The sequence below is a fragment of the Harpegnathos saltator genome, unplaced genomic scaffold, assembly GCF_003227715.2.
Source record: "Harpegnathos saltator strain DR-91 unplaced genomic scaffold, Hsal_v8.6 scaffold132, whole genome shotgun sequence".
In the NCBI taxonomy this organism is placed as follows: Eukaryota; Metazoa; Arthropoda; class Insecta; order Hymenoptera; family Formicidae; genus Harpegnathos; species Harpegnathos saltator.
The window spans coordinates 834,476-851,811 of record NW_020229909.1 but is presented as its reverse complement, the minus strand read 5'-3'; the positions used below and the strand labels follow the sequence as shown (position 1 = coordinate 851,811).

General features: G+C 50.5%; 1 protein-coding gene across 2 annotated transcripts in view; it reads right to left on the bottom strand.

Annotated features, from left to right (window-relative positions):
* The window catches only part of LOC105188878 (fez family zinc finger protein erm), a 29,898-nt gene extending 13,033 nt beyond the window's left edge, over window positions 1–16,865 (bottom strand). The window contains exons 1-2 of one of the 2 annotated variants that reach the window (XM_025307943.1): window positions 15,742–16,865; window positions 2,234–3,135 (exon numbers count right to left, since the gene is read on the bottom strand). The gene's annotated coding sequence lies outside the window, so the exon portion shown is untranslated. The remainder of the gene's footprint in view (window positions 1–2,233; window positions 3,136–15,741) is intronic. The other variant, XM_025307942.1, reaches the window with a different exon arrangement.
* Between the last annotated feature and the right edge of the window lie 471 nt (window positions 16,866–17,336).

Sequence of the window (17,336 nt, the reverse complement as noted above, 5' to 3'; positions counted from 1 at the left end):
TGTTGCTGGCGGATTTGACGTGCTTATCAATGGATCGCCGACGTAATAGGCTGCACGCACCCCAAATCGAGCACATAACTGATATCTGATAAGGAAGCAATAGCCGTGACGATATTTGCGTGCGGCTATTCACGTCGAATATCCTTCGTCGGCTGTGTGATATCGCGTAGTGTTGGTTAACACGAAACAATTCCAGAAATAGACGTTGCTAAATCTCCCTTGATGTGTGTGTGTGCGTGCGCGTCGCGCACATTTAGAGTTTTCTTCCTCACCGCGAAAAGGGGTAATGACCCGAAATGACTTTGCAGCGATAGAAAGGCGCAGAAATGAATTTTGGGTAGACGCGCATGTACGAGGGTAGTCCCAGAAGTACCTGACCTAACAAGGAAAACACAAAGGATTTAGGAAAAAAAAATCTTTATTTTTCTACATAGTCTCCTTCTAGCTCAATACACTTTTCCCAGCGATGTTCAATAGCTTCGATACCCTGTTTATAGTGGGAATCGTCGAGCTCCTCAAAATAGCCATCAAGCCACCTCGGTCCATTGTTTTGACTGTTCCTTCGTCTCAGGTGTGAAGTGATGGACCCATGTTTCATCCATGGTTATGAATCGGTTTTATTGCTGCGAAACTTCGCCAAACACTCGATTGAAACATCCTCACGACGCTGTTTTTGTTCCAATCGCGGCATCCATCTTGCGCGCAGCTTTCTCATGTCCAAATTTTCAGTCAATATGCGATGTGCAGCACTTTTTGAAATGCCTGCTAACCATGTCTGCTAACTCGCGCACTTTCAGTCGCGACGGTCATCCAATACCATTTTGTGGATTTTCTTCACCGTTTCTGGCGTGGCGACCTCACTTGGTCGACCACTGCGATGTTCGTCTTGGCAGCTCGTACGGCCTCGTTTAAACTCTGCCACCCAATATTTTACTGTACTTGTAAACGAAGGAGCAGACTCCCCCGGAGTAGAATCTAGCTCCGCTTTCATACTGGTTGGACTGAGGCCTTTCAAATGAAAGTATTGTATCACATAACTTTGACCAATTTTTTCCATGTTTACAAATTCACTGAGAGCGTTCACTATTGATGGCTGCCAAACAAATACTAAACAACGTAGCGTCGTCAAACTTCAAACTTAAGCTTTATAAGGTTGGTACTCTCTACCATAGTCATTCTTTTCAAACAACAACCGCTATCTATAGGTCAGGTCAGGTACTTCTGGGACTACCCTCGTAAAATTCGAGCTTTCCATCGGCCGCCCTCCGCGTCTCGCTCGTGAGGAGCTCAATCGTCTCCGAAAGATTCTTTCGCAAGAGACGTTTATTATCGCCGCGATGACACTCGGATGTCTACCGGACTCTTAATCCCTCACTCTTTTCTCGGTGTAAGCAGACGAAGAGACGATTCCGGTGGGACGAAGTGCTGGAAAGAACTGGTCCGATGGCTGCCATCTGCCACCCCCAACCCCCGGGGGTTTCTGCCGTCGGTCTCAGAAGCTCGGAACTCTCGCGAGTGGCTTGGACGGCTCAATGCCTTTAACCGTCCTCCTAACCGCCCCTGAGAAACCACCCCTCCTACCACGTAGCTTTATTCTATCGCGAACCACTGCATGGCGCTTTTCATACAAGATTATATAGGATATTACACGTTAAATGTCACAATTTAACCCCTCGGGCTACGTCGTCGGCTGGAACAGCGAAGAAATCTTGCGGAAATGATTTCAACGGAGAGATGTGCTGCGAAGGGAACCGTCGAATGAATCGCGCGACATCGTATTCCTCGTGACGGCGAAATTCCGAATTTTCTTGCGTCTCGACGGCAAGATAGAAACAAACGACAATTTACGGATACAAGTGCGTTTGGAGGAGAACACCTCCGCGATCAAGATTAATCACGACGTATGTCGAAGACACGATCCTGGCTGTTGCGATAGGTTCCAATCGTTGAAACGTTAGGAATAATCAAGACAATATTTATAAAATACGATCAAAGATGGTTGTGGTTCTCTGTATGTCAATGACCACGCGCGGTCTTTCCCACTTACGGTATTTCCCACATGTTACACTTTTCGTCAAGAGCTTTGCGAGTTAATCAATGAAGGAGAACTTGATCTCGCGTGCAAACTGGACGCACGTCCAGCGAATTAATAGGTAGAGAAGCGAGCTCCCATGAGCGCCGTCGCGCGCGTCTCGGCGTCCTTATTATTCGGCCGAGATATTTCGAGGCTTACCCGCGATTTGACTCGGGCGAAGCCGTAAATCGGTGTCAAATTGTCGGGCAAATAGAGGGCGGGGACGAGCTGGCGGGCGACATAAAAAGGCCTTATGCACGGCGTATGGCTCCTCGGTCGTTCCCCCAATTTGGGATCCGAGCCGAAGCGAAGGCAGCTGGCTCGTTTTGTGAATTCCATTTGAATAATTCCCGGTCGCGCGCAGCGGTGGCGCGTGCCGCCGCCCGAGTCGCCCCGGGTCTTCTCCTGGAGCCTCGCGCCAGGTTGGTCCTTCCTCGGTGTTGCAGCTTCCATTGGTCCACCTTGGCGGGGAACACGTGGCCGGATGTCGGTGTACCTTCCATGCGTTTCCGTTCGCCGAGGAATAATACCGTCTCGCCTCGCGCTACAACTCCTCCTCCTTCGATCGGTACTCTTTTGTCCGTTTCTCAGGGTTCCTTGCAGTCTCGAGAGATCCCCGCAAAGGCGTGCCTGGGGGGGGTCTTAAGAGTATTCTAATGCCCTTAACGATCCAGGCGCGCTCGGCCTTCTTCGTTTTCAGGATCTGTTTATGCGAGAAGTTGCACGGAGTCACCGACCTTTCGCCGAGATCTCTCTTTGTGTGACGTATAATTCGAATGATATTTTCTCATAATGTTACAAAGCTTGCGCCTTCAGAAGTACCTTCAGTCTTCGGGCTTGTCGAAATTATTTCAGTTTCACCTCTTTCTCTCTCTCTCTCTCTCTCTCTCTCTCTCTCTCTCTCTCTCTCTTTCTCTCTTTCGCATGGCAATTTTGCTCGACTTGAATCTCGCTTTTGAAAGGAAAATTCGGTCGTCGTCGAACGACGTTTGTGTTCTCCGAAGCATCGGATTCGATTGTAGTCCCGACAGGAGGATGCAAGAAGCAGCGGCAGGGTACGCCTATAATCAAAGTGACCACTCGACAATTTATGTGATAAATGGCGGAGGGTCGAAGAAGGGGACGTGGTCTACGTCGGCGGAGGTGAGAAGTTTATTTAAGACCAAATCATCCTTCATCGATTAAGGTAAGAGAGGGTGCGTGCACGAGGCGACAGTGAGTTTGCCGGGCCGCGCGGTGGAGGAGGAGAGGGGTTGGTACGTGTTATTGCTTGTATTGTGGCGCAGCCCCTCGAGCAGCCGGCAGGGGTTGGTTTTAGTCGGCAAACTCTCCCCGGAGATTTCAAACTTCTCGTTCGCCCTCAAACGGAATGGCGGGATGCGGAGAGACTTCGGGATGCGGAGCTACTTGTCGGCCAACACGAGGGCACCGTCATCAAGCGCGGCGTGAAACTTACGTTTCTCGTGTTATTTAGACAACACACGGAGCACCACCTCCGGCTGCCGCTCGCGACGGATATAAGAGAGCGTTTCCGACGAAACGTCTTGCCCGTCTTTTCGAAGCCTCTCCGCAGACGATCGAATCGTCGAGCGAAAGACTCGAGACTCCGGAGCTGCGGCCGCGCAGCGGACCGCGTAAATTACGCAGTCATTTCGTCCTCTCTCGTAATCTTGTCGCCTCTCTCTCTCTCTCTCTCTCTCTCTCTCTCTCTCTCTCTCTCTCGTCCTCTCTTGTAATCTACGCGCGATCGGATCCACAGCGCCGCGGTTCCCACGGAAACGCGTCGCATCGGCGGCGTCGTAAATATTTTTCCGAGCCACTTCGCACCTTTCCGACAGGTCCGGCGAGGCCGAAATTTCCCGGGCAGCCCCTCGTTTGCATTAATTATCTGTTACGTATCCTCCGTTGCGCGTAATTGCGGATGTACACGCACAGCCGGGCGCTCGCGCGCTCGCGCGCGCTCGCGCGCGCGCGCGTACACCCACACCCGCCACGTCGCGCCATCGCGCCCGGTATATCTCGTTATATCAATCTTGTTAAGTGAGCAATGCATATGCTTACGTCGCCGGAAAGTTTTCGACCAACGGAGGCAAGCGGGGGCGTACAATGCCCACTGGGCATTACGTTCTTTTTATGCATATGTATGCATATCGTATGCGCGCGGACGGACGGATGGACGGACGGAAGGACGGACGGACGGACGGACGGACGGACGGACGGACGGACGCGGAACGGCGGCCACCGGTCGCGCGAGAAGCCGGATATAAACACCTGCCCATCACGGCCGTCTTTACGGCCTGAGTCCGCGTGCACACGCCTTCGGCAGCCTTCGGGCCTTTAAGTCCTTTAACGGGGGAGTGCAGGGAAATTTATCGGCGAAGGTGCCGCTACGAAGAACGTTTACGAGCCGGTGCGCGTTAACGATACCAATTAGGTGTCAACAAAGCTGAACAATGTTGTTACAATTTACGTGTGCGCGATGAGGCGCAATGCATGTGGGGCATCGTAGAATATTGAGTATAGCCACCGCGCGCGGCGGGTAAGATTACCGATCGATGTGCCGGAGACGTCGTTACCGCAGTTACGGGGATGTTTATGACGTTTCACACAAGCCAGACGACGGGCGAATTCTTCGCCAAAGTCGTGGCAGTTGCCGGAGCGCGGTGCGCGAGTGAGCGATGCCTATGAGCGAATAGTAGAGGAAGAGCGAGCATCGGTAAGTAAAATAAGGACGAATGGATTGATTAAGTTGCTGGTCCCCCCCTCCGGTTGGAAATATTTTTCCGCACGTTTTGGAAATACTTCGTCTTCGTTGTAATGCACGTTTGTGTCGCGTAATGCGATTTTTCAGATTTCAGGACGAACTTGCACTTGCACAGAGTACTTTTGTACGTGAGAGATATAAAAGTATTTTTTTCTCGACCCAAACAGACATGCAATATAATGTTTGCACTGATGCTTTTTTAAACTATGAAGATCATGTTTTACTTTCAGGCACGTAGCTCTTCCACTTGCCATTTTTACGAGGTACGCAAAAATCCCGATGCTTGATAGTCTGGCAAGACACGAGGGACCTCATCCGGGTTTTGAAAAGCACTCAGTTCCTGAGCAGTCAATCTTATCTGATGCCAAGAGCTGATTGATATCTCGATATAAGCTCGAGAGAGGTGTTCGAGACTCATCCACCATAAGCCACCCCCATTGGCTTTATGAGTTGCGCGGAGGGCGGCGCTGAACATTTAGTGCCTCGGAGGTAGGTACACATTTAATCATAATCTAATATTTAAAAGGTAATTTCACGGCCTGTTTACTTCGTGCAATCCGCCTACCCTCACATCGCTCCATTCTCTTCCCCCTTCGTGGTGCGCGCTACTTTGGCCAACACAAAGTATGGGAATCGCGTTTTCATGAGAGGCACCACTTCTCACGGTTTTCATCGATATCGTTTTTACGTGAGCTACACATTACAGCGGCAATTTCGTATTTGCTTACGAACGAGCTTCGCTAATTGCCGTCATGCGATTACAATGTCTCCCTACTATACTATGAGGCAATTTTGATGAAAAAAACGAGTTTTATCTTCCGAAATTACGCACGATGTCGTCGTGAAAGTTCATCGAAAATTTATTTCACGAGATAGATCATTTTTTTTTTTTCGCTAAACTGTTCTACTCTCGTAGAGGAGATTTACTATATATGTACCTTTTTTTATCTCGATCTTAACACTTGCACAAACTCTTCCCTAGCGATCATTTTATTCAGGTGTCCACGACCATTATTCTCGCAACTTTATCAATAATTTAATCAGAAGTATGATTTATATATATATATATATACCTTTTCTTTTCTATCTTAACACTTCCCTAGCGATCATTTTATTCAGATGTTCACGACCGATTATTCTAGCAACTTTATCAATAATTTAATCAGAAGTATGATAATCGCCACCTGTCATCCGACAGCAACATAACGCGCTCAGTGAATCTTCAATCTCTTCACGGAATTGGACTTTCAGTAGGCGACATTATAATTAACATGGTCAAGTTTATCACACGCGTATCAAGGCGGAGGAAATATTTGTACCAAGAGTGGGGCCAAGCATCGCGCGCGAGGAAGTGGAAATAATAGATGTAGTGTCCACGTGGCCGGATAATAAAATAGGTAATGTATTCGCTTAACGTTCGTAAACAAGCGAACGAGCATTATTATTATCACGAGTGAGCCATTGCGATTAATCGCCTGCCGTTGATTCATTCCGCTTAATTTATACGTAAATTATACCCGGTCGCCCTTTTGGTGCTCAGTGAATAAGCATGAACTTCCGGTGTTTGGGCATCTCTCTTTCGTTCTACGTATGCCAGCCACAACGCTCCCGTGAATTTGAAACGCTTTACCCACCGTGAACACGGAAAGTGATAGCGTATTAGCAACTACGAGCTATGCAAATTATATTAAGACAAAAAACACGACGCTAACCGATCCGCGCGAATTTCATTCGCGTCAATATCGATTTGTCCGCATAGATTATCGACAGTTTAGTCGACTGATTATCGCTGACTGATCGCGGTGACAGCGAGCTTGCGCTTCTGATGAGAAGATAATGAATAATTATCAGCCCAGATCGACGCATTCATTATGTGGAAATTAACACATCGTTCAAGTAATTCATTCGCGAATGTTATTCGCTAAATTCCGCTGTTAAATTGTCGATGAAGATCAACGAATCGACAGCCGAAACATCGGTGAAATGATAGTCGAGAGACAGAAAAGGAGAGAGAAAAAAAGAGAGAGAGAGAGAGAGAGAGAGAGAGAGAAAAGAGAGAGAGAGAGAGAGAGCATGTGTGTGTCGTCGAAAAATACTTTCCGCTGTGAAAACATAACGATAGCTCGGAAACCATTTAGGCCAAAAGCGCTGAACGTCAAATGAATACGCGTGCAGAGAAAAAGCAGAAGAAAAAACTTGTACTTCCAAACATTCGCGAAAATTCACAGTCTCGCGACAGAAACCTCACGCGAAAGAGAGTAGAAGAGAGAGAGAGAGAGAGAGAGAGAGAGAGAGAGAGAGAGAGAGAGAGAGAGAAGGAGGGAGAGAGAACGAAACAATTTCCTCGCGTATACACGACCTTGTCTGCGTTCCCTTATTCTGTTCTATCTCTATCTCCTTGAAAGTACCCGCGCGAAATATCGTGTCAAGTCTCGCCACGCTGGTGGAGCGCGCAAGCCGATTCCGAGATCGCATTATCGGGTTAGCCGTAGCTACTAATTACCGAGTGCCCCGGTACTATCTCGATTACTTTAATTAACTGACCGCTTGGAGAATTAACGCACACTAAACCGGTCGCGGCAACACGGAACGGAACGAACGTTCGGTTCGCGACGCGTATGCGAACGTTCGTCCGTTCGCTTCGTGCACAGGTCGTGTCACCAATTTGCCACTTTAATTTTTCACGTGCAAGCCCACAAGAGGATGACCTGGCTTGTTGCACGCGCGCGCGCGCGCGCGCGCGTATCTCCCGCGCACGATGCGACCGTCCCCCGCAATATAAAACCCGGCCGTCGGATAATTATATTTTCATCTCCTCGCCGCATTACGATCCTATCTAAATGCGTAATGAGCACGCCTTCTAACGAGGACGGGAGTTATTACGTACAAACACGTTAATACGCATACACACATCTATAATTATTTATTACGTGAGCCATCACCGTCGCGATCTATCGCTTAATTATGAGCGAGCGTTTAATTTGCGCGAGTGCAATTTGTATACGACGCGACGCCGCGAGGAGAGATGCCGCTACGTTGATATCACCTGAAATATTACTCTCGTATAAGAGCAAAATGATATTAACATAAAATTCCCTGGAACATGTATATATATATATATATATATATATGTGTGTGTGTGTGTGTGTGTGTGTGTGTTTGATAAATCCCCTCCCCAGCGTTATCGCCTGATAATTAACATTGTCAAAAAGTCACCGATAATAAATTCAACTTACTCAGCGCGCATGTGCGAAAGTCAACGACCAATACCGCTCAGAACACGGTGTGTTCCGTCCGTTCAGTCGACTAGCCGCGTGAGGTATTTATTCGTCGATTGTCTCCTCGCGACCCGCAAGAGTTTCCTTTCATTTGAAATCAGTTTACGTGACGGACCTACCGATACGCAGATGATTCATCGCTGTGTTCCGAGTGAGTGGCTGCTTCCGAATCGCATCGTTCAAATTCTTTTCACCGTCGTGTACCGAGGCGCCTCTTAATGCGCGTTAAATTGCGTTATGTCTACTTATTAGTCACGGCATGAGCAGGCCGCGCGCAGCGTTGAAAAGGCAATCGTGTAATACGTCATAATTTCCATAGCGTGACTGGACACTCCTCTGATACGCCTGCTCCATCCTCACGTCATTAATACGTGCGAACAGTCGCGTTTTACTTTCCCCGAGTTCAGGCGTCCGATCATTTCCGGCGGATCCGCGCCACGTCCGTGATAGCATCGTGTTTTACTCTCGCGCAACCAGGGCGAGATTGTAATATCACTCTCGCGCCTGGTCGCCGCGGTCGATAAAATCGATAATTTATTTTACACAAAGTCGAGCAAGCGCGAGCGCTATACACGCTTTTCCCGTTGTAATACGCGCACGTGCGCGCGCGCACGCGAGCCGAGTTAATAAATTTTTCAGCATTCCACTGGAAATATTGTACATGGAATTATTATGAAATGTCGAGGTACCACTCGAAATTCGATTGGTCGGACAATACGCCGCGGTATCGCGTTCGCGCGTTATTTCCGGTATGCGAATCCTGCGCCAAAGGTCGCGGAATAGAAATATTTGCGCATATCGCTCGTGCGCGCGAAAGGGTGATCAACCCTGCGATTATGGGCAGGTCTGTGGCAGGTTTTCTTTTTTTTGGCGAAGCGACGGAGGAAGAAGAGGGAGGAGGGAGGTCGAAATTTATTCACCACGAGTTAACATTGAGAGAGAGAGAGAGAGAGAGAGAGAGAGAGAGAGAGAGAGAGAGAGAGAGAGACGAACAAAAGTCGCGATTGGCGTTACGAAACACGGCGACACGGGGGGGGATGAGGGTGCGGCGATAAATCAAGATAAACTTATGATAAACAAATTAGTCGGCGCTGCTGTCCCCTTACTGGTGTTATTGTCTATCGTATATCTCCGTACAAATTACCGGCCGTCCGAAACACCGCGGGCTAACTGCCGCACGGTGGTCTTAGTGCGGCTGTGTGTTGCACACACGCACGGGGGTGGTAGAATATTCGAGGGGTAACTCGGAATTAATGTACCACTTCCTCCTCCACGTAACTCCGTATTGCACCGTGTCAGGGCAGCTTTTCTACAGGGTGTTCCGGGGCTAATAAATGAAAAGTACCTGAGTGCAAGTGAGTTTTTTCTGCCAAATTTGGAATTTCAAATGACTCGAGCCGGCAAAAGATTATCATAACTGGCGATAAGGAGATTCCGCCGCGATTGGCCTGATGGATTAGCGAGTAGAAGATTAAACTTTCTGGATACGCTGGAAGGTATCCGTCACTTCGATAGAAAGAGCTCTTCGCCTACACGGACAACCTTCTCGGCATCGAGACACCCGCCATCCGGTAACGTCCGGTAACGTCTCAGAGAAGACGCGCGATTTTTCGAGCCGCCGTATGAATTACTTAATGCACAAAGTGCTGTTACACTGCCTTTGAACTATGCACCCCGAAGAGATATCCCTCTCGCTCGCTGCTTGAAGCCGTCACTGTGCGAGCCAAGTCGAGCCGCGCGCGATAAAGCGGTGTCGGCGGGTAACGCTCGCGCGGAGAAGAAGCTAATTTTTTAAAGAGCACAGCGAGAAGGGGGTGCGAACAGGCGAAGCAACCCCCGGCTGCTCCGTCCTTCTCGCACACTCGCCGGCTCTCCGCCTCCCTGTCTTTCGCCCGCTTCCTCTCGATTCGATCGCGCACGCAAGCTGTTGGAAGAGCCTCGCTTGCCGGCTCGTATTTCTCGCCCTCCAACAAGATACCAACCACCTTCGGCCCCATCCTCGACTCCGTCACGCACACACGCCTCACAGACAAGTCGCATGTGTGTGTGTGTGTGTGTGTGTGTGTGTGTCCACCCACACACGCGCGCCCATGCCACCGTACAACCGACAGCCACCCGCCGCTCGGGAGCGTTGTAGCGATGCGAGTGTGTTATCTCGCTAACCATCTCGCTGATCCTTGACTCGAGACGACGGCCTCGTAGGGAGGCGAGCGGGCTTAATGGGGTGGTCCCTCTAAGTCACGGATAGCTTCAAACAGTACGAGCTTAAAGACCGTTTCGCGCATCCACTGAATTTACAGCATTGCGACCTCGAGGCGATGATTCCTTCTTCCGCGGCCGCCGAAGAACGCGCGCTGCTGACGTCGGTTATTCGTCCAGGCGGTGGCAGACGGACTCTGCGAATCCGTCCTGTATAAACGTCCCTAAATGTTTCTGCATTGGGATATTCACGTTACGGAATACTCGTCTTGTCTCTCAGTCGTTCTTATTCAGAGAAAAGAAATCTGCCGGAGGATCGACGGCGTGTAGACGGACGGTGAGAATCCAGTCTACTTGGTCCGTCGGAACGACGGACTTCTCTTTCTCCGCGGCACGAGTATCAGAAATTCGCAGAGAGTGCGCATGAAATGCTCCCCGTGCCGCGCTGCGGCAATTCTTTTACATGACTCGCCGTTCACGCCACGCGGGTCACCGATGACCCGCGATAAACGCTCGCGTTCAGCAGAACGGAGCTCTTAATAAGCGATTAGCGATTCGAGAATCTGGTGTGGTGTACGCTTTCAGATCCGGCCGGGATCTCGGGGCATGCGCTAATTAGTTCCACTAATCGTTAATCGCTTATCACACGCTTCGTCCCACCGCGCTTCTTTCCACCTCCTCTTAACGGAGATATCGAGCGGAAGGTGCGGAGTGCGTTATCGTCGTGGTGACACATTTGCCACCACGTGGAATGTGTTGATGCGCATGAAACAACGGGAGTCACCGACACGCTCGGGATAAGTTTCGACAGTTGTGAAAATTGTCGGTTATTTTGTCACCGCGTTACAGTAACGCGATTGTCGTCGGGGGGAAAAAAATGAGAGACATGTCCACGCGAAGCAAAGTCCACGTTCGATCTAAACTGCGTTTTAATAACGAGCGGTAAGCACGATTGAGGAAGAAAAATCCCGGTTCCGGGAGCGTTATCGAGCCAACCATCTCGCCAGGGTTCTCCCGGTGCGAAGCGAAGTGTTGGGTGAAGACGAGCCGGGAATATACACGGTGGGAAGGCGTAGTTGTAGAAAACTTAAACCGCGAACCTCAAACTCCGCGCGGGCAACGCGCGCGCGATTCGGTGTCCCTGCCGCCCGGATACTTAGAATACTTCGGGTTTACTCTTCCGGCTCGCGTGATCCCCCCGAGCTTCGTCTCACCGCATCGTTTCTCATGGGATCACTCGATGAAAAGGCATTTCGCGAGGGGCGGCGCCGTCGGAGGACGAATTCTCCGAACCGGGGATATCACTAATCAGCAAAGCGCGTTACCTCATCAATTTCGCAAGATCGAGAGACGCGATATATTAACTGCGTTAATAACGTTAATTGGATATAACTAAAGCCTTCGCGTGATCCGAACGATAGGTGTTAAAGTTTTATCTTTATTCTCAGGGTGGTGGTGGAAGGAGAGAGAGAGAGAGAGAGAGAGAGAGGGAGAGAGAGGAGAGAGAGAGAGAGAGAGAAGAGGTCTCAGCGGAACGCAAAAGTCCATCGAATCTTACGACAAGTGACGAGTATCCTCGCTTAAGCCTGTAAAAATCGCCGTACAATATGACGCAGCCTGCGACTGCATAATCGAGAAGTGTCTATTCGTCGAGAAAAGGGCTCGAGGATGAGCGCAGAACGAGAAAGCCCGCGCAACGTCCGGTAAGACCCAAGACTGCGGGGCCTCCTCAAATATTAGCGGAGGATGCCAGGGTCCCCTTTGAACCGGAATCCCCGAAATTTCTATAGCGAATAATCGGAGACAGCTGGCTCGATGCGAAATCAAGTAGCGTAATAATGCCCGAGACTCCACGCCGGGGAAAATAAAGCGAGAAAGGAAGTCGCGGCGGTCCCATTGAATTCGAGGACGTTCTCGCGCTCTCTTCCGTTGCACATGAGCAACGTGGGGGTGAAACTGAACAATCTGTCTTCTTTTTCTTTTACTTGCGGCTTACATAACAGTGTGTCGCTCCTCGGTGTATCCATTGTTTCGTTTCTTCGAGCGGAACGATCCTCGCTCATTATCTCGCCACGTCGGAAAACTATGTACAATTACTCCCGAAATTCGAAGGGACCGCTGGTCGAGTGGTTCGACAGTCCACTATCATTCTTATTGCACTCAGGCACTCGATGAAATTTCTGAACGTCTCGCCTATCTATCCGAGGTTCCCGGGGTTTTCTTTTTTTACATCAATCTTGGAGCCTTATACCGGCGGGAAAGAAAGCTATTATTCGAAGTACCGTCTCCTCGTCGAGCGTCCAATCCGTCCAATTTTCCTCCTTAAATTGTCCAATTTCCGAGAGGACAGCCGGCCGTCGCGCAACCGGCGAATTTACGCCCGACGGGGCGGATATTCGCCCGTTAATTAAATGGTCTTCCGCGCGAGCGCGAAATTTCACTCCGCTTACATCGCAATAAAACTCGCGTAAAATAAAAGTGAACCCTCTAACACGCGTCGAGCATAATTGGGCGGATTGACCAATAAAGCGATATCAAGTTTTTTCGGTCCGAACTGGTCATATCTCAGCGCCGGCAATTAACGTCGCAGCGTGTCGCCCCGTTTTAACACCGACGAGCGAAATGATACAGCGCGCCCGATAAATATGCTAATCGCGCGCGTTAAACTCGGCTACTCGGCCGTTGTAGATTCGTCAGGTGCGCTCGTAATATCCGATGACAAATTTGACGTGCGCCCGTAACAAAGACCGAAATCGCGCACCATCGCGTCGCGGAAACGAGCCTAGTCATCGCGCGATATAAGAAGCTTCTCCGTGACATGTTTCCGTTACTTTCGAAGAAATAAGAGAACCAGAAGAGTCGCCTTCTTTCTCTCTCTCTCTCTCTCTCTCTCTCTCTCTCTCTCTCTCTCTCTCTCTCTCTCTCTTTCTCTCTCTCTCTCTCAAACAACACTCGTGAAACGCACACGCGCGCAAACCACACTCTCTGAATCATTATCCCAAATTGGTTTAAACATTTTGTCAGTCGCACATACGCGGACAAATATTTGTCTTACAGAACGGGGGAATGTTTTAGGTCGCATCTAAGGAAGAGGCGAATATTCTCCTTGCACATCGACTTGTAAATCTACCATTTGATTATAATATTGCGATTAGAGATCGTTGTTATTATTACGACAAAAATGAAGTCACACACACGTACGTGATGAAAGATCGCCCGTCCGAGTGTGTTGACCGTTGTTAATATTTTATACCGTTGATTATTGTCAACACTTTCGTTGATATAACGCCTCGATAAGACGAAATCTCGCTTCTTCTTTCGCTCGGCGTAAACGCCGATCATGCAACACGATGCGCAAGCCATTTTCCAATCTTCGCTCGGAGGAGGAAACTCCTTGTTCGAAAACAAGGAATCAAAACGCGCCGTCCGCGACGGCCGGCCATCGAGGCAGTTTATCCCGCGGGTGAGGAGAGGCGATACAATGAATAAACAACGAAGCTGCGCGGTCGAGTGAGCTCGGTGAACGAGGCCTTATTGGGATATTAATCGCCGTACCAGGCGAACGCTCCGCTCCGGAGTGTTTGCACGAGGTTTGAAGAGGCTGCAACACCAAAGCAGCCTCGCCTTCCGCGCCGCTCCGCAACCCCCCGCGCTTTTAAGCGCAACGAAACACTACAAGAACCCCTCGTGAGCCCCCGCCCCTGTGCCCTCTGCGTGGCGCGGTGCTCGAAAGCCCTAAGTACCCGCTCGAATACACGGATACTTCGGACACGCTCGAACATGAAGGCAGTCGCTCGCACTAGGTAGGCAGGCAGGCAGGCAGGCAGGCAGGCAGGCAGGCAGGCAGGCGAGCGAATCCTCGAAAATAATGGCCGTCGATGGGAGCACCATGTTTATAAAACACGGACGGGGCTGGCTAATTGTTCGTTAATTTCCAGTGGCACTCACCGCCGCGCCGCGCCGCGTTGCCGCTCCGAACGTGCGTTTTGTTGTTTACGGGTTACCGCATGCCCGCGCTGTATAACACGCGAATTGTCGCGGCCCCCTCGTGACGATCGCCGTGCCACTGTTCCCGCGGGGTACTCCCGGATGCTAAATGTTTTTCGTCGTTAGGAGGATACATCGCGCGCAATAACGACATCGGCGAGTAGTCGTAGGGAGCAAGGGGAGAAGATGAAGAGGCAGGTCGCGCCGTGTGTGTGTGTGTGTTTGCAGAGCGCAGATGGGCGACGTGGTTAATCACGAGTATTGTTCGCGCCGATATCGTCTTCCGCTTCTTCTGCTTCTTCTTCCTCGTCGTCTTCTTCCCCGGAGACAGGGTAGTCTCGCGGGTAAACCGGATCGGTCGGGTGTTCGGATAAGAAAGCGAAGTGACGAAGTGAGAGAGATGATATCGGCTGCTTATTACACAATTCCGCGGATGAGGCGATAATGTCGCGGCAGATGAAGTTGCAGCGGCGAAAATGAGCTGTCCGAGTTTAAAGGAGACCATTTATTTGTGCGTCGTGCGTCTCCGCGATGTTTGTTTCCTTTCAGGTTTGCGCATCGCGTCTTACGCCTCGAACTTCTCTGAGCTCCTTTTACGTTCTCTTTCAACTTCTCTCTTTCTCTGACGCTTTTTCATTCTGATTATCATTAACGAAAATAATACCGAAAGATGACGTCCTCGTGATGCTATCGTGACATTTCTATATTCGCTTTCAATCGCGTTCTTATCGAATCTATCGTGACAATTGAGGTGAGTGATGGAGTAAACCTCGCGAGAATTGAAACTACTCGCTCTTTCGGCAGGAAACGACTCGATAATTACGTATAAATTGTTTACCGTTCAACCGTTCACATTCTCGTCGTATGGGTTTTATAATCGCGCGTTATAACATCGCGCTTTCAGCGCGAAGGAACAGGACGCGACAACGACGTCGGCGTTTTAATCCATTTAGTACTACCCGGATGCGGGAAAGTGAAATCTCTTCGTTTCATCCGTCCACGAAATCTGCTTAATTACGCCGAGCCTTTGATCCCATATCTTATCCCTCGCGATTAATGAGCTTTCGTTTCTTAATCTTCGCATACGCGCGCGTCCACGAGCGCGTTGCACTGTCGCAAGCGGAATATTGTCCGATCGTTATAACGATCTTCATCGTGAAAATCGACCAGCGTGTCTTTTTACAGTAATAATGACAACAATACACATTTCCAACGTATATTACACTGAATCTTTCGCGGATAACGCCTCTTTCACCAATATATCGCAAATTTTCATATTACTGCTTAAGAAGTTTCTCATTCAGAGCAGAGTTTTGGTGACGATTAGCGAGACATAAGCGAGACACGGATAGAATGTAAAGCGCTCGTATTAGTTTGTTAACAAGCTCTAAGTAAGTACGTAGACCGAATTGTTAGCTCCTTGTGTTGTGCATACTCACAGGAATTGTGAAAATGTTGCCACCGTCTAATCTCGATCCCGGCAACACAGCTCACAACACGACTCCTTCCCTACCAGCCCGAACACTTTCATCGATTTCCGACTCGTTGTCAAACGTGCAACATCGATTACAGTTCGAGTTTCGCGTAAAGTCTCTTCCCACCAGCCACGCTACGCGTTCTGCATGCCGTTCGCGGTAACTGCACAATTCTGTCGCGGTCAATCTCAGATTGCACACATCGCGACGCGGACCGACATCACCGAGCTCAAGAGTCTCTGGTTCTCTTCATCGCGAGAATGGAGCATCCGAGGCAGCCCGGCAGCCGAAACGTCGGTGTTGAACTTCACACCGTCCTGATTGTCCATCGGCATTATCGACATATTCCCAGTTGCCGCGCTCTGATCGATTCACATTCCATGTCCACCATGTTCATAGACACCAACAGCCCACACTACTGTCGAGATGCTCCTCCCGCTTCATCGTTCATTTACTCGCAATCACCGCGATTCGAGCTGTCAATTCTACTCACGAGACCACCGATTACGAACCGAAGACTCGAACCTGAGGAATCACTTTGAACCGAGACCGATGTTGCCTAAACATCATCGAGATCGATCATCCTCATCCGATCGCGAGGAGTTCCTTCTTCGACAGCTCCGACCGATCCCCCGCCGTCGTCCTCCGATCCTCTCGCTCGGTCCTCAGCTGCACAATCTCGCAATCTCAGCCGATCGACCTCAATCACTGCGAGGTCCAATCAGGCCCACTATTCCTCGGCTGAGGTGACACCCAAAATACACGGCTTGGATCACTTCCGAGGCAGTCCCTAATGTCCACATTGACGAGTCCGACGATCGCCGATGGGTCGCGGACGGATCACGGGTGACCCCGGGGCGCCTCCAACCGTCGCCGTTCGCCGCTGGTGAGGATGACGTGTGTGCGCTGCCTGCTGGCGAGCTGCGAGAAGGTCCCAGCTGCGCGAAGGGTGAAGGACGAGGGAGCGGAAGGCAACAACAACCACCGGCGTGGGCGGTGCGATAGGCGGAGCGACCACGGTCCGTCCCCGCGTTGCTCGACACCCCGTGGAATCCTTCATCCCCGTCGTGTTCCGCCGTCCGCCGCGTTTTCTCCTTCCTGCTTTTATCAGGATGTCACGGCACGGCTATTCCGTTTCTGTCTGCCGCGCGAGTTGCTCGAGCCCGCCGCGCGCGCGCGCGCGCGCGCGCGAGCGCCGCCGCGACTCACTCCCGGCGCAGGAAGGGCGAGGTGCGAGCGCCGACGTCAAAAGTGCAGGCGAAAGCCTCCTCGCTCGAGTTCGACACTTTGCATCGATCCCCTTTCGAGCGCGAGCCGAGGCGTCGGCTTCTTCTTGGCCCAATTCGCCAGCGAGCCAGCCACCGAGCCATGCCGCCGCTCGGGGAAACAGGTATCGCCGATGCTCTCTCATGCTCGACGTCGCACGGAGGAACTATTGGTGATGTGACATGGTTTTCTCTCTCTCTCTCTCTCTCTCTCTCTCTCTCTCTCTCTCTCTCTCTCTCTCTCCTTCTCTCTCTCTCCTTCTCTCTCTCCTTCTCTCTCGCGGATTCTTAAAC